General features: G+C 43.0%; 1 pseudogene; it reads right to left on the bottom strand.

The window, feature by feature from the left end:
* LOC116837364 (von Willebrand factor D and EGF domain-containing protein-like) overlaps nucleotides 1-12,961 on the bottom strand; it is a 276,210-nt pseudogene that overhangs the window by 162,865 nt on the left and 100,384 nt on the right.

Below are 12,961 nucleotides of genomic sequence, written 5' to 3'. Positions count from 1 at the left end.
CTTATTTACTTTACATACAACAATAGTTTAGTTATATATTATAGACTTATAGGAAGAGACCTTCTAAAAATGTTAAAATGTATTACTGGCACTTTAAACCTTAAATTAGAGTGAATAAATGAAGACTCGGCACACCACTTCAGAAAGGTTGCCAACCCCAGCTTTAGAGGAACAAACGGAACATCATATTTCTCTGAACTGTCCAGCAGAGGGCTAGACATTACAGTGTATATGGTTTTGGGAAAATTGAGAAATGGGATTATGTTGGGATCACCCTGCAAGCAGTAATCAAGGCTGGTGGAAGCCAACATGGGGTGGGAAGCTGTAGACAGGCTGCTGTGGTCAGAGCTGCTGAACCAGGACTGTTTTATGTATTAAGAGTTTTATATATTAAGGCCACAGATTTTAAAACATAATAACACATAGACACTCAGGGTGTGACCTTCATGCTGGTAGTGAGCATTCCCGGTTGGGAGCTACAGCTGTAAAGCATTGTAAGGCATACAGGGTTGTGAGGTAAGTGGCAACATGACCCTTTACTGGCCTGGATTGCACCCCAAACCCTGTGACTGAGCCCAAGAGATTAAAACATGAAACAGTTGTATCAGAATGAAGAATCAATATGTTAACATCTTCCTAGGGCAAAAAACATGAGGTAGAAAAGGGAACAGGAGTGTCTTAAAATAGGGACTAGGTAGTTAGAGTCTAATATATTTATGCACTAAGGGAAGCTGCCTCAAGTATGGCTCCGATCATGACTTCCTGCAGAAAGTGATACAAGGGGCTGAGTTTAGGAAACCAGCTCATGGGAGGGCGAGAGCAGGATAAGACTCTATTCTTACAGATGACTTTCCCAGCCATATACACTTCCTGAACTTAAGAAGGTCCAAACCATGGAGTTTCTCATGCTGAATGTGGAAAGTGCTGAATAGTTTTTATAGTGTTTGGCAGGAGAGGCATTAGCTCTACAACTCTTCCTCAGAGAGAATTTTTGACACACAGAGTGGATTTCCCACCCTCCCTCCATTTGTTCCCTCCATGGCAAAACATGTTACCACCTGTTCAGCTTTTATTACTCCTTATCCAGTCTTTTGGATCTTCTTCTGTGTTTGCAATGAACTGTCACCTATAGTATGAAGGTGTTATTCATGTAGCTCCTACACAGTTGGGCTTGTTGACTTCAGGATTGCTGATTAGTGATCTTGTGAGGGTATGGCTACACTGACAGTTTTGCAGCGCTGGTAGTTACAGCTGTGCTCGTACAGCTGTGTACAGCCAGCACTGCAGTGTGTCCACACTGACAGCGACCAGCGCTGCAGTGTGTCCACACTTGCACCAGTTGCAGCGCTGTTGTGAGTGGTGCATTGTGGGCAGCTATCCCACAGAGCACCTCGTCCCATTTTGTCGCTGTGGGTTATGGGAAGGGGACGGAAGGGTACGGGTCATTCCGCTTCCTGTTCCAATCACCCGTGGTGCATCGCTTCCCTTTTCAGCCGTTTGGTGCCATTGTGAGTCTGTCGCGTGATTTCAGAGAGAAATGGAGCCCGAGCTGCTGAGGACATTGCTGATGAATGTTGCCAGCACATCACGTCTGGCAGTGGAGCTATTCCTTATGCTCCAAAGTGACAGTGAGAGCCGATGAATGGAAATAGATTTCGCCTGACGCGCCTGACATTTAAATTGCTTGTGGCAGTAACAGACGTGCTAGCACCGTGGAACGCCGCCTTTTGGCTCGGAAACCAAGCACTGAGTGGTCGGGATCACATCGGTCCTGCAAGTCTGGGAGACAAGCACGCAGTGGCTGCAGAACTGTATAGATGAGAAAGCCACGTTTCATGGGACTGGTGGCTGAGCTCGCCCAACCCTGCGCACGCGAACGAGACTGAGAGCTGCCCTATCAACTGGAGAATGGGTGGCTATTGCAGTCTGGAGCTGGCAACTCCAGACAGCTACCGATCGGTTTCGCAAACCAGGTTTGGAGTGGAGACAGTCGACTGTTGGAAAAGGGTGATGCAAGTGCCTTTGCAGGGCCATTAATCGCGGATGCCTGCTACACGAACCGTGACCTCCTGGGGAATGTGCAGGAAATTGTGGATTGGCTTTGCACAATTGGGTTTCCCCTAACTGTGGAGGGGCAATAGACGGAACGCATTATTCCTATGTTCACTGTCACCACCCCACCTGGCACCGAGTATACATTAATCGGTGAGGGTTTTCTCTCTGTGGTCTTCCAGGCGCTTGTGATCACCGGTGGCCGTTGTCACTGACATTCTTCCCACAGGATGCGGCGAGCCTCTGCTGAAAAGGATGCCATTGATGCACGCCATTTGTCAGCCATCTTTCGGGAGCCAACAGTGGATGTTCAGGAAGAATGCCAGCAGGACTTTTTCCCAGAAGGACCATCAACAACAAGTGACGGGGACCGTTGCAAATGCCCATTGCGTATCCTGGAGACCCCTGCTTACCCCCGTTAATCGGCCCTGGCATGAAACCGTCATACAGGGTAAGTCTTGGACGGAGCCAAGGGAGACTGGTTCAACCTACAGCCGCTGGAGCCGGTGCGCAGAATTGACTGGGAGTGTGCTTGTCTGCCGTTTAAAGGGGAGATGGACGAAGTCTCCTACGGAGCTGACGTGGGGGAAAGCAGCCATCCCAGCGATTTACTAAGCCGCGGTGCTGTATCTCCTCCCTAATATTTGTTGAAGGGAAGGGTGAAACCATTCAGTGCACCGAATGGACCTCGACGGTTCAACGCTGGAGGGCTGGATCTTTTGGCACACAGCCCAGAGAGCAGGGTACTAGATGAGGCGCAGCATCAGTGCTTCATGGATTGGATGCCTTAAAGAGCACCTTTGAGGCTGACAAGCCAACGTAATGTCGGGTGCCTTCCACAGCAGTTTATGCCAGGGCCACAGCAGTTACTTGCAGTGGTCCCTGCACATTATTTGCAGTGCTACATTTTTTCACTTGTGGTACAGTAATGTTAACTTTCTGTAATAATAAAAACTGTTTTAAAAGACAATAAATCTTTATTAAAAAATACAGTTCATAAAACAGGAAGGGGTACGGTGATGAGCCAGATACAGTCACAGGTTTGAATATGTCCTTCCTTGAGGGCTCTGCACTGCCTGCTGCACTTGAGGATTAATATGCTGCATGGTGATGGGTTGAGTGACATAGGGTAAGGGTCGTAGTTATCAGGGCTGTGAGGTGAACGTATTGGTGTTGGGGCAGGTGGTGGTGGTAAGACCAGGATGCTGGAGAAGGGTGTTTTGGGGAAACAGTGGGGCACAATGGGTTGAGTTTTGGGAATGGGTGAGGCAGCCACGGTAGTGCTCTGCCTGCATGTCTGACTCATTGATGGCATGAGGTCTGGTGGGTCCATAGGCTTAAGCAGCCGATCTGTGGTTCTCTTGGCAGCTTCCCCTTTTTAAGGCTCTGTTTCTCCTTCCACTCTTGTAACTTTTTATTTTCTGTGGAAACACATTCATTATGCTTTAAGCATGTCTTCATTCATTGTTCTTTGGTTTTTTTCTTAAGTTTCGCAGTCTTCAGAAGTCTGCGCTGGTGAAGTAGTACCCAAGTCATTTCTAAAAAAACACAGAGATAACTGTTAATACAGAGGCAGCATTGTTTTTAGAGTATTTGTAGCATCATTTACCACACACTGTGACCGTAGCACAGACTGGACGCGGCTGCTGATAACAATTGACATGGTGAGTTTCGACACAGCAGAGCTCCGCTCACAGGGAAGGGGGGGTCTGATTGGTTCTGCTACTACGGGAAAATAACACAGAGCCACTTGCACACCGCGGCTCACCTGGGAAGGGAAGGGGGAGGCTGCTTGGTCTCTGCAATCCATGGGTTTCTGTGACTTGGGAAAGCAAGAGCAGAGCTACAGGGAAATAACACTGGAACCCTCCACCCACATCTGCCACAGCAGGTACTCGTCTAGAGCCATCTTGCACATGCGGCTCACCTGGGAGGGAGGAGGGGAAGGGGGGGCTGCGTGTCTCTGCAATCCATGGGGGTTTCTGTGACTGGGAAAGCAAAGAGCAGCTACAGGGAAATCAATGGGCTATTCCACATCTAGGCATGCTTGCAGGCAGCCATAGCCCCCCTGCTCCCAAAACATTTCCATCCTTCTATATACAAAGCTTCTTGACCGGGAACAGGCTCCTCTGCTGGTTCCCCCATACCAAGCCCCGGGGCTGCGACTGTGCTTACCCATCCGAAACACTGATGAGATCTCTGCAGCCTCGCAGTGCTCCATGCTGGGGCTCGTTTGGGGCGTTGGAGGCATGGTCACCTAGTTGATTGATTGATTGCGCAGCTCCACCGCTGGCTGAGCAAACAGGAAGGGATTTTTAAAATTCCCGGGCATTTAAAGGGCGTCACCAGTGCTGAGCCCAGGGCAGTGGAGTGCTAAGCGGTGACCAGAGAGGCTGAAAAGGTATGTCGGGATAAGTCCTAATCCTCTGGAGGACCAATAAAAGTGCTGGTGAGTCCGTCACACCTTTGAGCAGCGCTGCATCAGCAGCGACTGCTCATCGCTCATGCCGTAGCAGACCCAGGTGATACAGCCACGCTGCAGACAGGGATGTGCAGCGCTGGCTGAGCTTCTTTGTAATGTGTGGACACTGCTAAGTGGCAGGCGCTGTAACCCTCCTAACCAGCGCTGCAACTTGCAAGTGTAGCCAAGGCCTGAGTCTCTCTGTGTGAAGCGGTGCACTTTTCGTGAATCCAGACATGTGAAATGGCTGAAAATACAGTACACTATTGTAGTGTGTGATGAATGAAGTAAAAAACATCCAGCCTAGAGGGAAAGAGAATAGGGCGAACTTCCCTCCATCCCAACTGGAAAGCTGGGTTTCATTCTCCCCTGTTTGCCATTGCTGTGTCAGTTTAACAGGAAGGCTAGCAAATTGAGGAAGTTGGTACCGGTGGTTGATTTTTTTTTTTTTTTGAGTGGGGGGATGTCTCTGAAATTATTAAAAATTACTTTTACACACATTTTTCATCTTTCAGAAAACTTCAGTTGTGACTTTTTTAATCTTTATTCTAAAATTTTCCTTTTCAAATAGAGGAAGAAATCCTACTTAGCTCATTTTTTTTTTTTTTTTTTTTTTTTTAATACCTTGCTCTCCTTTTCCAGTGGTACAGGGTAAAAAAAAAAAAGTTGCTGAAAGTGAGAAAACAAAACTACTTTCTCCTGACTGGAAAAAGTTGGAAAAAAGTTTGGTTTTTTTTTAAAAAAAGACCTTTTTTTCTCCCATTTTCTACTTTGCTTTGCCTTTAAAAAAACTGGAAAAAGGAAAAACATGAACATTTTTAATAAAATGTTTTTCCAAAGGATACGACATTTTTAATTTCATTTAACAAATTCCATTTGGAATATTTTCATCATAAAAATGTTTTCATCATGGGAAAAAAAAAAGACACTCTCTTTATATTGTGCCTAACCGTAAAGTGCTAATCCTAGTTTCTCAATGTGTCATGTTCATGAGAGCTAATATGCAAAAAAATGCTGAAATGAAAGTATGAAGGTATTTTGCTCTTTGAGAAAGGAGAACCATTTCTATCTGAATCTATATGCAGCTGAACACTCTAAAAGTTCAGAAGGTGTAAGTGAGTGAGCAATTGCTTTCTGATATTCCTTTGTCTCCTAGCTACAGAACAGAGGTTAGAGCTCTTGTAGTAGGCTGGAAATTATTTCTGACTAGAGTAATTACATAAATGTCATGAAAAGCTGTTATCTTATCAGATTTTTCTTTTCTTTTCTTTTCTTTTCTTTTCAGGGCTCCAGACTTATCTTTTTTTGGAATACTGGATTACTTAGATAAGAGCAAGTCTTAGATACACTACCTACAAAGAAACAGAAAAAAAAAATGTTTGAATTAGTCACTCCACCACTTCAAACCAAAACAGAGACAAAGACAGTAGTAAAGTTTACATGTGAACTTTAAGCAAGCTAAGTACACTTCAGTAATATACACCAGATTACATTTAGCACTGGTAATAACAGCTATTCCTCAGGAACACATTGGAGTGCTGCAGATTTATTTGCTGCACAGTCTGCATCTTACTAGAAGCAATGCTTGATTTGCAAAATCACTAAGATGTGTATTACAATACCAGGACCTTTGAACACATAGCAAGAGAGGCACATACCATGTTATTGATAAACAAGTACTTTACTAAACCTACCTTCTGCACAATAGCCCATGCATCCTTGAGTAGGTTGCAAGAGATAAACAAAGAATTCTCCACAGTTTCTAACTGAGATAGATATCCGGAACAAACAACAGTCTTTGGTGCTTCCAAAGAAGAATTGCCAGGTAGCACAAGCCATTAGCTGCTTTTTCCCCCCAGGAAGCGGGAGGGATTCAGATTTTAATGAAAGCCACACTGGAGCTTGTGTGCCACATTTATTCATCTGAGGATAAACGTAAAAGAAATAATTTATAGCAACCTACAATATATTCGTTCAGTGCTTGTGTTAGCATTTTGTGTATAATTGTTTAAAAACAAGATTATCAAATCATTCAAAACAGGAATTCACAAAAAATTGGGACACGGATTTGGATTTCATTGAGAGGGAAGATGAGTTTAGATAGGGATCATCTCTGTGTATGTTTACTTGAAAGAGAATGGTAGTGTTTTAAATGGAGTCAGAAAAGAGTGTTCTCTGGTCTGCTAAATTCATTTTGTGCTGCATGTGCTGCATATGCTGCCCATGCCAGCCGACATGCCATTCCCAATGTAAAGGCAGGATGGACATACTGAGGGATGGCTGTGGGGTGTATCAGGGTAAGATAGAGCAGAACTGTACTATGTCTCCTCCCCCACTGCCATAAGTTGTGGACTGACCTTATACAGCAGCAGAACTTGCTGCTGCTCTAACTTCTGCTGGCTCCCTGCAGCCTCCATTGTGCCTGAGTTCTTTCCTTCTGGTTGAAGGGTTGTTTGTATACAGTTAGGGTGACCAAATGTCCCAATTTTATAGGGACAGTCCTGATTTTTTGGTCTTTCTTATATAGGCTCCTATTACCCCCCACCCCGTCCCGATTTTTCACACTTGCTGTCTGGTCACCCTATATACAGTATAAAGTGTGTTACTTGCATTTCTTGTGTATTGACTTTGAGCTTTCTATGTGTAGTTTGAGTACATTAACTGGGACCTGAAAACATGAATATGGCCAATTACAAAACATGTGTTGTAATAGGGCACTAGGTTTTGGGGTGGGGGGCACATGCACACATATCATAGTATTCCTGTTAAGCTCCTTTAAAAGCAAGAGCTGTAGTTACAAGCACATGGCTGAGCAAGCATGTGACATACAGAAAGCCACCATAAGATTTCTTTCCTCTCAGGCAGAGGCAGTAGACAAAAAAGATTTAGAATCAGGGAAGCCCTAGGGTGGGTTGTTCTGTAATAGTTAGGAAGGGAACCTAAAAGGTAAGTGGTGTCCTCCCCCACTCCCAGCTGGTAGGATCTGGAAAGGCGTCAGGAGATTGGTACCCAGTTGTTTGAATTCTGTGATGTTGTGTTTATGGAAACGGAGCAAGTTCTGAAAACTAGGATGTGAAGAGACCTGTAGCTGGGACTATATGTTTTCATGCTCCCATTGGTGAGTCTTCACACATGCCTACATACATTTTACAACCATCTCAAAGATCTAGAAATTCCCCTGGAGGACAGAAGTCCATGTATAGTCTATGTAATGGATTGCTTTCTAGCATTTCTTTCACCACAAAATATAGGTGCAAACTGTACTGTGTTGATGATCACATTTCTTATTAAGAGCTTAGATTTTTATGCCATTCTTTCTCCCAGAGGATCCACAAGCACTTTACAAACTATACAGTCAAGGTCATGTAAATGTTGTTGACTTGCAGGGGCAGTGTGATCTTTTTTCTCTATTAGATTTGGGACAGCAAGGGAAGAAAAAAACATTTCACATTGAAACAGAAGAGGTAATTTAGGTAGGCAATATATACTGACATATATTTGCATTTCTTGGGACGTTGGGTTCGATATTGGTACACTTGCAAAAAAATGCCATGAGATCGCTAATGAGACAAGGTCAGGAACTCAATTTTATATCTCATCAAAAGGATATTATGTGACGACATTGGCTTGGTGTTGACTCAGAGTGAAAAGTGGCACCTACAGAATGCCATATTATACCCAGCTGAGCCTTAATTTTTTTGTGAGGTTCGTGAGGCCTGAAGCTGCTTATCTTAAGCAATCCAGTGAGCTCACAGCCAAAACGAGCAGTTTCTCAGACTGTCAGCAGAATAAAATCTTTAAATATGAATGTGAAGATTTGTGTTTTCTAAATGTTTCTCTTTACTTTGTATTTCTCAAGTCAGGGAAGGTGAACAATTCTACTTTAATCTGAGAATTATATGAAGTTCCGTGCAAAGTGAAACTGGTCATTTGGGGCTTTATACCAGGGTTGAAACATGATTTTTAGAAAGTCATTTTCCACTGGTGCAAATTTTCTAGTTCCTGCTTAAGCAAAAACAGCTCTTTTGGAGCAAAAGTGGAACTTATGCATGACAGTACGGTGAGTTCTGAGGTCAAAGGATAAATTATGCTCACTTCAATAAATTTATGCCTACTGAATCTTAACTGGCGGTCACACAGCCAGGAAGACATAGCCAAGGAAAGGAAGTTCTTCATGAGTGCTGGAAGAAAAATGGTGAGGGAAAAAATGGCCTGCTCTATGACATGATCTCATTTTCCTTTGGTTCCGGTATTATCATCATGCTTTGGACAACAAAGCTGTAAAAGAAAGGTACTTATTTTTAGTGCTGAGTAATTCAATAGGTGAGTATGACATTTTATAGAAACATAGAAGCCTGGCCAGGAGGAGTTTACAGCCTAGTGTCCCTGATTCTGCAAGCCGGCAGCCCTCTGTGCCCATGTAGATCCCTCTTGAAGTCAATGGGGCTCACAGTTGCAGGAGGACACCAGCAGGGAGCAGCTTGCTGAATCAAGACATAAATTAGGATGGAATACAGACAAAGGAAGAAGGGGAATGGATGTTACTAAAATTCTTTAACTTGGGGTTTTAGGTTAGCGCATTGCTTTTTAAAATTTCATTTCTCATTTAATTTGCTTGTTAAGGGCCAACTGTGTTTTCTGCACTGTACAAAACAGATATTAGGAAAGTCTGGAGAGCTTATGGCTTTAATGGTGATATTTAATCTAAAATTACTGTGATTTTCTGATATATTTCTGAGCAGGCAGTGCTAATGACCAAGAGGAAGGAATGATCAACTTAAACTAGGATTCAGGGAGAAGTCAGATGTCCACTGCAACAAAGAAGAAAGGAACAATTCAGGGAAAAGCGCAGATGTCTGTGGCTCAACAACACTCCCTACTTCATACTCACTTCATGACCTTGCTAAGACACTGAGGCATATAAATACCTTTGAAGATCTGGGCCTTAGGTCTTGATTTTCCTCATACTCATGCAAGATAGCCATTGACTTCAATGATATTACTAATGTGATGAAAGGTAGTGGGACTGGGCCCTTAGATTTTCTTTGCCTAAGTTTAAAATGGATTCAATTATTTATCTACCTCACAAGTGCTGAGATACCACAGAGATAAGAACAGTGTAAGAACTAGCATAGACTAGACAAAGTTTCTTCAAAGATGAAGTTTAAAGAATATTCTAAAGCTGTTACATTATATTGTAAAGATCCTGAATAAATGGTGCTAGATAAGGAGTTCAAAGTACTACTATAAGCCTAAAGTCTGTGTCTCAGGAAAAGTATTATCTCTGTGAAGCTACAACATAGGGCATGAACAATGAACTATGGCCCACTATAAAAAAAGTGTAAGAAGAACAAGCCAAAACCTGTGAACCTACAGCTAGTGGAATGCAAAATGGGAACAGCACACATAGCAGCAGTTTTCCCTCCTCTTTATATATTGTTTTACCTCAACAGCAGCAGGGCCGTAGCAACCAAGAATGTGGCCCCCTCCGAACATATGTCCAGGGCCCCTTACAATGCAGAAACTGGAATGCAGTATTTATTTTATACAATATACAGGGTTCATATTATGTATACATAAGCCTACAGTGTACATGTATTCCGTATTTACACAAAGCGCTTCTTTCGAGCCTTGTTCTCCGCAAATTGGTTAATCAATGTGTCACAGTCCAGAGATCTGGCAATCTTGTTTTCGATTGAGATAACTGCAAGCGCAGAGAGCCTGTCATCTGTCATGGTTGAGCGCAGGATATTCTTGATCAGTTTCATTCTGCTGAAGCTCCTTTCAGCACCAGCGACAGTAACTGGTGTGGTCAGAAGAAGACGATGCTAAATCAAAGATCGGAATATACTCGCCTGACCCGCCTGTTCTTAGTAGTTAATGTATGTTAAATTGGTTTGCCGTGGAAAGCTCTTCGTCTCGTTCTCAGACATAAATAAAACGTTTAATTCCATTGAGTTCGTTGGCACTCAATGTATCCCAGTTTTTCTTTCCAAAATTTTTGCTGTGATTCTCAAGTTTCATTTTCATCTGTGGACACAATGCTTCAGGCTGTTTAGCGTGTACAGAAAGTCCAAACATACTTATACCACTCCATGAGTGTGGTCAAATTGCAACGAAACAGAAGATATGGCCTATCAGATGAGAACAAGAAAGTAACTCGCGATTTGAATTTTTTCCTTCGGCGATAAAGACGACTTCGAATCCAGCGACATTCGTAATCAAACATTCTCTTCTTAGTTAGCTCACCATGCTGTTTATTCCGGAAGCACACTTCTCATACCCATCATGCTCTGTTTTTCACTCTTGCTTTGTGACCAGACCAGAGTTATATCTGTATTCGATAGGTTCTTCTCAATGAAACTTCATGTACGCAACCGACTTCTGCCTGCAGTACGTCAATGTGAACATCTGGTGACTGATTAATTTGCTGGTTTATTGACGTGATAGAAAACCCTGCTTCACCTTCCGACCTCACCTTGACCTTCTGATACTGTCTGATACGCATTCGTCAACCTGCTACGCGCTGTCCGTTTCATGTAACCTTAACCTATACCGTGGATTGCAGCGCAAAATAGTGTTGAACAATTTGGATTTTCTCAAGTGCCTTCTGCAACTTTTTGCTGGCCTTTTCGTTTACTCACTAGCTCCTTCTATACATTCTCTGTTAGAATACCTAAGCATGCTTCTGCGACGCTGGAAACAGTATAAAAACCTAAATTAATAACATTTATCCGCCGACCGCCATTATGAACGCAAATACACATTCTTTGAATGGGTCCAACTAAAATTTGAAACTGACCGACAGACAACTGATGTAGCCAATAGTGTTATGATGTATCATAATGACTTCACGGTTTTGTCAGTAAAACCGACATGGATTGTGCAATAACGTCAATAAATGTCACTTACCTAGTTATACTTTACACTTTTTTTGCCACTTTTAGGGGCCCCCTTCCTTGTGGGGCCCCCTCCGGTCGGAGGGTACGGAGGGCGCTTGCTACGCCTCTGAACAGCAGTCATACAACCTATTAGGAGCCTGTCTCCAGGATCTTCAGTCATCCCCTGAGGTAGACTCATGATCCAACATGTTGAGTTTGCACTTACTCTGGCTTGTCAGATAATGAGGACTGTTTGGAGGATAGGAAGGATGCTGTTGCACAAAGTGTTCACAACACCTAAAACACTGATCATATAGGGTTACTACAAGCTGCAGTGTTGATACGGTTTACTTACTGTGTTGTTGCTGAAAAATACTATTGATCTTTTTATGATAATTAGATAATTTAACTCATATAAATATTGATGTGTCAAGTGATAGTGTTACAGACATACAATATACTACGTTTAGGTCAGATTCTTGTGATTTTCGATAGAATATCTTCTGTTGTTTAAATACATTAAAATGAATTATTTGAAGATCTGCCATATAAATTCATTTTTACATGTTCAAGTATAACTGGCCACAATATGTCACTGGTGCTCCACTATGGAAGGATAGTCTTGTGGTTAAGACACTGGCCTGGCTCAGTTTTTTGGGGGTCTGACCTTGGGCAAGTCATTTAATCTTCGTGTGCCGTGGTAAAATGAGGGTAATAGTACTTCCCTGCTTTCTGCTGGTATTAAGAGGATAAATTCGTTAATGTGGCGCTCAGATACTGCATTGATGGCAGCCCTATAGATAAGTAGACAGTTGCCAACAGTATTCTGGATGTTTAAAAAAAAAAAAGAAATGTGATCCATATAGAAAAGGAGTCTGTGTCACAAATCACTTGTGGGAAAATCAAACACCCAAATTATAAAATAGAATCTTCTCTCTCTCTCTCTCTCTCTCTCAGCTTTGTGAGTAAAACTAATTCTCAAGAACGTGTGGGAGCCATAACACTGACCTAAGCAAGTTATCATGTGGGTAAGCTTTTCAATATACAGGGCTGCTCGGGGAGCGGGGGGAGAGGGAGGCGGGTAAGTGGGGTAATTTGCCCCAAGCCCCACAGAGGCCCCCACGAGAATATAGTATTCTATAGTATTGCAGCTTTTTTTTTTTATGGAAAGGGCCCCCAAAATTGCTTGGCCCCAGGCCCCCTGAATCCTCTGGGCATCCCTGTTGATATAGCACAATTCTGTCTTGCAACACCTCTGGGCTTCTCCTGAGTGGAGACTGTCAGTCAAACCCAATTGAGCTAAATGGTTTGCTATTTTTGTGATGTACACAAATTGGGAACTGGAATGAAACTATAGACTCATTTTACATATGATCAAAGCCAGAATTCAAGAAGACTGGTTAGTCTAATAAACTGTGACTGGATCTTTCATATGGGCGGAGTAAGGCCCAGAGTTAGACTAAACTCCAACTTCAGGTACCTAAGTCCAAAATTTAGGCACAACTGAAATCGTCAAAACCCCTGTTCAGTTGCTGTCTATCTCCAGAGACACCTACATTTTCACTAT

The sequence above is a fragment of the Chelonoidis abingdonii genome, chromosome 10 (genome assembly GCF_003597395.2).
Source record: "Chelonoidis abingdonii isolate Lonesome George chromosome 10, CheloAbing_2.0, whole genome shotgun sequence".
Lineage (NCBI taxonomy): Eukaryota > Metazoa > Chordata > Testudines > Testudinidae > Chelonoidis > Chelonoidis abingdonii.
Note: the sequence above shows the minus strand (reverse complement) of the source record. Positions and strands in the feature narration are given on the sequence as shown.